Source organism: Olea europaea, unplaced genomic scaffold, assembly GCF_002742605.1.
Source record: "Olea europaea var. sylvestris unplaced genomic scaffold, O_europaea_v1 scaffold3320, whole genome shotgun sequence".
Classification (NCBI taxonomy): Eukaryota; Viridiplantae; Streptophyta; class Magnoliopsida; order Lamiales; family Oleaceae; genus Olea; species Olea europaea.
Genome location: NW_019252149.1, coordinates 31,168 through 37,201, shown reverse-complemented (window position 1 = coordinate 37,201; position 6,034 = coordinate 31,168). Strand labels below are relative to the sequence as shown.

The 6,034-nt window shown below is 33.9% G+C and overlaps 1 long non-coding RNA gene across 1 annotated transcript; it reads left to right on the top strand.

The window, feature by feature from the left end:
* Positions 1-1,908: 1,908 nt before the first annotated feature.
* LOC111385874 lies at positions 1,909-6,023 on the top strand. The gene is made up of 4 exons (XR_002701125.1): positions 1,909-2,180; positions 2,378-2,487; positions 2,948-3,046; positions 5,875-6,023. It is a non-coding gene; the product is annotated as an uncharacterized LOC111385874 (long non-coding RNA).
* The last annotated feature ends 11 nt before the right edge of the window (positions 6,024-6,034 follow it).

Genomic DNA, 6,034 nt, shown 5'->3' with positions numbered 1-6,034 from the left:
TAAATGCAACTTATTTGGACTTCAATATCTTGGACATAGCTTATCCGAATTAACTTTTTCTCAATTTCATAACTCATTTTTTGACATGATTTACCCAACTAGTCCAATATCAATATACTAAAACACGCTCTGTTAAGATCCAATTATTTGGCCCAATAAAATAGGAATTTAAAACCTATTTCATTTTAGTTTCCAAATTTTCAAATTATAACAATATAACATAAAAAACAAATAAATCTCATTTTAAAATTTTTGGATGTTACAATCTTTCATCCTTAAAAGAATTTCGTTCTCGAAATTACCTACGTTTGGGTCTTTTGTTGCCAATTCCTAGGCTAAAGCAAAAGATCAGCATTTTCTTTCTTTTTCTTGTTCATCATTCTTCTTTGAGGGATCTTCTTTGCAATTTTTGGAAGCATGACCGGCTTTGTCCATCGATATCACACATGTCTCCCAAACAGACATCCACACCAATGCATCCTATTGCACTTTGGATAGGGTGAAACGATTAGTCCAAAACTTAATCCGAAGTTAATTTTTTTGTTTTGTCCTTTTCCTTCATTGGACCCGTTCCATTTCCGCTATCCTAAAGGCTCGATCCCTTGCTAAGAAGTTTGGCCAATCTCTAACCTATTTGAGATTGCCTGAGTAGTTTGCAATACCGGACTATATGTGGTGAATTGGTAGGATGCCATTATTCCACCAATCTTAGTTCAAATCTCCTCGCTTTCTTTGCATCCATATCCACCAGGTGTGGTACGTACCTAAAGAGTTGTTTGAACTTTCTCTTATAATTCTCAAGAGTTGAAGAAATTATGTCTCTTTTCGATCTAACAAAGCTTGTAGGAAGTATTTTCCCTTCACTTCTTCCTTGAGTTGTATCAAAGTCAGAGCACATTGTTGTGCTTATGTTCTAGTAAACGATGCTAACTCCCACTAGTGGCTTGCAAATAAAAACTAACATGAATTCTGCACATAATACTTTTTCTGAGCATCACTACAAGAAAGATGTTTCAAGATTTGCTCAAATCCTCTTATCCATTCTTAAACTGCCAGTGAGTCTGCCTTGTCATCGAAAGTTGGGGGTTTGTAGCAATGGAACTATTCTACAATTGAGTTGGTGTTGTTAGTGTTTGCATTATAAGGGACCAGCTTGTGCTTGTTGTCTGTCCAAACTTTGTACAACCAACAACAAATCCCCGATGATCGTAATTTGATTTTGTTGTTGTCTCAACATTTTCTTAACACAAATAAAATTTTAATTTAGAAATATTTGATAACTCAGAAAATAATAATAACAATAATAATGGTGAAACACTTTAAAATTTCCAAATCTTTACATATAGTATTTTGTTTTCAAAAGAAAATATCAATTAAATAAATAAATAAACATTTTTGTAAGTAAATAACATTTATTTTTAATCTCTACGAGTCCTAGGAATCTTCTTTTGGTGGAGTCCCATTAGGATTGACAAATAAATTCGTCAAACTCGATACCTGCAAAGCACTATCCTGAACGGGTACGAAGCATGTATAGGTAACAAGGGCCCACGCCACCCCCATTTTTTATTTTTTTTTTAAGAATTCAATAATTTAAATGAAAAATTTCATGAAATTTCATTAATTTTTATAAAGGATTGCGACTAAAATTATCTAAAGAATATGATAAACTATAAAAATCTTAGTTTACCTAATATATTCGAATAGTTTAACTTTTAAAAATAAATAAATTAATTAAAAGTTTAATAACTATTTATTGTCTCACTTTAATGAATGGGAACAATAAAATGAATTATCTAAATTTTAAAAATAATATAAAATAAAAATTCAACGGGGGTATATGTAGCGTATAGCATATGAAATATTTTTCCCTATAAATAATTATAGACTGAAACCTTAATGGTCAAAGAAATAATTACATACATTGATATACATATCTTAGTGTGAAAAGGGAACACAGAACACATGAGCTGTTGACATGTATACCAATGACTTCTGATTCTGTCTCATTCTTCACCTCTGCCATTACCACTACAGCCGCCAAACGACGACTCTACAGTCGGAAAATTCCGCCTCTTTTAACACCCTCCAGCCATCTGCTATATATTTCCACGCTTTCGGCATTCATTCTATTTTTCGTCAATCAAGCAACCTGATTGATTACATTTACATGGGAATTTGTAAGTATCAACTGTTGATATGTATTTAATTTTTTAAGAAAGTATTATTGGTGATATAAGTTGAATTGTTTAATTACTGAATCTCGGTTGATTTAGCTCGCTGGAATTCGTGTCAGTTTATGTGAAGATTAATTGCTGTTAACAATTTTTTGTGTGATGTGGCGTTTTGAAATAGTTTTATATACTGGTATTTTCAGGAACTCGACAGTTGCAAGAATTCAGTTCAATTTAAGGCAAGTGGATTTCATTGCACCTGAGTTTGATTTCTTAAGAGCTGGAATCTGGTTTGTATGCGCAGAAGCTCACTGTATGTATTTGATCTACGATTTCAAATTTAGCAAATTTACTAGTATAATTCTTTTATTGTCTTTAGTTTCTAAAATTTCAAAAAATTGGATCATTTTTTTTTTTTTACTGGATGAATTTGCTTTTGCTTGACTACTGGTCCATCAGAAATGTACACGGATGCGGAATTACAGAAATTGTTCCATAAAATAAACTAATAAGGAATACATAATTAAATTTATAATTTATAAGAGAAATTCTATTGTTACCCTCCAAGTATGAAAAATCTGTAGTTTTTTCTTTACCAAAGGAAGGCATGAAAGTTCTTACCTTTTTTCTTATTGTAATTGTTGTTGAAAAGGTGTGGAGGGGTATAAAATCTGATTGGTAAAGAAACTTGAACATATAAAGCAGAGGATGGCTAATTGAAATGTCTAAACCAGTTTTTTGTCCTGATTGACGGGTGGTTGTATTACATATAGGAGATTATTGTCGTATACCGCACAAGGACATGGGTTGCAGCTGCTTTGGGGCATTCGCTGGCCTGAAGAAGTCTCGTCAGTCTACAGAGGGCCAAGAAGGTAACTGATTCATTGCAGTTTGCATAGGAAATTACACTTTAGTACTGGGCTGACTCTAATATGATCAGATTTATAAGTGATGGTAGTATAAGAGATTGGTAACCCGCTGAAATTATTTATGTAATGGGGGAGTGAGCATAGTAGAGACATTGAGTGACTTCCCTACCCAATAATCTTCCCCTAATGACCCTTCCGTGGGGCTATTAGAAGGAGGTCTCAAAATGGGTTGTTAGTTCAGTTTTAGTGATTGTGCAGTTGTGCTTGCCTCGAAATGAGCCTTATAAAACGCCCCTTTCATAGCCAATCAATAGAAAGAGCTTAGCCAGGACAAAGGAATATGGTAGAACGAGTACAACAAGACGAACAATATTGTTTCATATTGACTGGAAAACTCTGATTGATCATGTTTAAATTTTTTTACTGATTTTCTAGGTGCTTCCTTGTTTTGTTTGGGACATATCATTCAAGCAGTTAAAATGCTGTTATAATGCTGAGCCAAATGTCATGTTGAAATAAGTGATTTAAATATCCCTTTGTGCTATTGTTTGGAATCATGCTGGATAAGCATTTTGTTTCTTATTGTTGTTTGGGCATCCTATCTCATGCTAAATGCTGTCAATAGATGTAGGCAAATTTCTGCTTTATTTATAATTGTTTATAATTATCAGATTTCCACCTCTAATTTCATTCAATGTAAAACATGGAAAACCAAATAAAATTTCTAGTCATGTTGTAGAGAACACAATAACATTAACAGGTTAGCAAATTATATCATTGATGAGTGTTTCTGGATCATTAAGATTGCCTCAAAAAATTCTTTGATCATTAACTTTTCAGGCTTGTTTGTGAAAGATTTTTCCCCAAAATCATTTTCAACCTCACATTCTACGGGACTCACAACCTTCCCCGCTTCTTTACAACACATTCTCCAAAAAAAAAAAAATTTCCCTTGGAAAAATATGTGCCAAACAAGCTTAGATTGTAGCTAAAGCATATATCTTGATTATAATATTGTAGCTAAAGCATATATCTTGATTATAGGCACTACCTAAGTACTATAAGGATTTGATTTTTTAATATATAAAGTATATGCTATTGGTTCATCTCATCAGCGATCAAAATTTTAGTACCTGTTGGAAACAAGATATATGAACGAGGAAATTCTCTTCAACTTACGCACTCAAACAAGGAGAAGAAACGAAGGGAAGAATATTATCTACATGGAATTCAAAGGAAAAACTTCTAGAGTTTGTACATTCATTTTAGAAATGGGTTTGTGACACATTGGGCACCCAACTTTGTGGGAAGGATACGACCTCCATTGTGGCGGGTTCAGCCAACACGTTGCTGCCTCAGCCCAGCTTGGGATTGGGCTTAGGCTTGAATTGGAAAACTCACAAATTTTATGTGGTTTTTATTTGGACACTGGGCGGGTAGCTGTCCCATTTAACCATTTCTTAACCAACTTCCGGCTCAAGCCCAGGTGGTGTGTCAAACTAACAAATTTAACATTTCTAATTCCCAAGCTGGCCCACTCACAGGTGATTTATCCTTTCCAGAAAGGTATATCTGTTCAGAATAATCCAAGAGGTGTCCTCCTGGAAAAGTACTTTTTTCAGATTGGCCATTTGGCGTGTTCTTTCCAAAGAGTTATTTTCTTAGAGTAGTCGCTGGCCTTTTTGAACAGTTTCAACTTTTCATTCAAATGCAACCTTCTTCAAAAGTTATCGCTACTGTCCGAACGGCCTCAAACAAGTATAGACTAGGTCTTCAAGATTTCATTCTTTACAAACTTTCATTTATTCTCTTCTCCATCAATTCGTGCACATTTTCCTTCCTATTCTGATTTAAGTTCGATAGAAAAACAAAGTTGAGTTCGTTGCTTCATCTATGATACTGGTTTCTGAAGAAGAAATTAAANATTATGGTAAAATGACTATCTGGACAAAGCAAGAAGAGTAATTGATCAAATTTGTTGGCATTCCTATGACGAAATGCGGAAAACTTGTGATACTGGAACTCGTGTCATATAGAGCATGTTATCCCATTTTAAATTGGTATATTCTTCAGCAGGAAATGCTAGTTATAATATGGGTTACAAGAAAATCAATTTAGTCATTAGTAACGCTGAAGCTAACATTCATGGGAACAAAAAATATGGTGCATCCTGAGGAGACATTTGCTTATGGCACCACTAGAAGGAGCGAATTTGTTTTAAAGAGACAACTTTGACACATTGAGTATGGATTGGTGCAAGTTTCTTTTGTCTCCTGCTGCTGTTATAACTGGTCTACATTAAACAATGGACAACACCGTAATTGACAATTGCTTTTTTACCCTCTCTTCCTTTGCAAATTAAATATATCAACATAACGAGGTATATGTCATCACCCACAAATTTTATTTCTGTCTGCCGAATCAGGACCACTAAAACAACTCTATAATGAATTAACCTCATTCTACATTCTCTGTCATCTTATTATATCCATTAAACATCCTTTTAAGTTAGAGATGCATTAGGTGTATGAGATATGCCCATCGAAGCATGTAATCTAAACCTAAACTTGTTTATCTTTGAGTTTCTGAGTACACATCCACATAAACCTCCCAGGGTAAAGTAAATAGGCCGCCGTGTTTAGACTGTTGGACTTGGTGGTAGTGATTTAAGTTTGTATTCGTGCAATTTAAAGGGTTTCTTCTTAAGTTATAGTTGAGGGGTCATTATGATTCCTTTACTGTCATCTCAAATTTTGAATATGGCTCTTCTTAGTTTTTCAAGATTTTATTTCTTGGCTTTATTATTTTTCATTTTGATCTTCATTGTCCAGGGGACTCAATGCCAAAGATGAAAGAATTCTCATATAATGAATTAAGTATAGCAACGGAAAATTTTCATCGAAGGAACAAAATAGGGCGAGGAGGTTTTGGGACAGTTTACAAGGTATTACAAAGTTTCCATGCCTATTGTATCAACTATTTAACATGTCA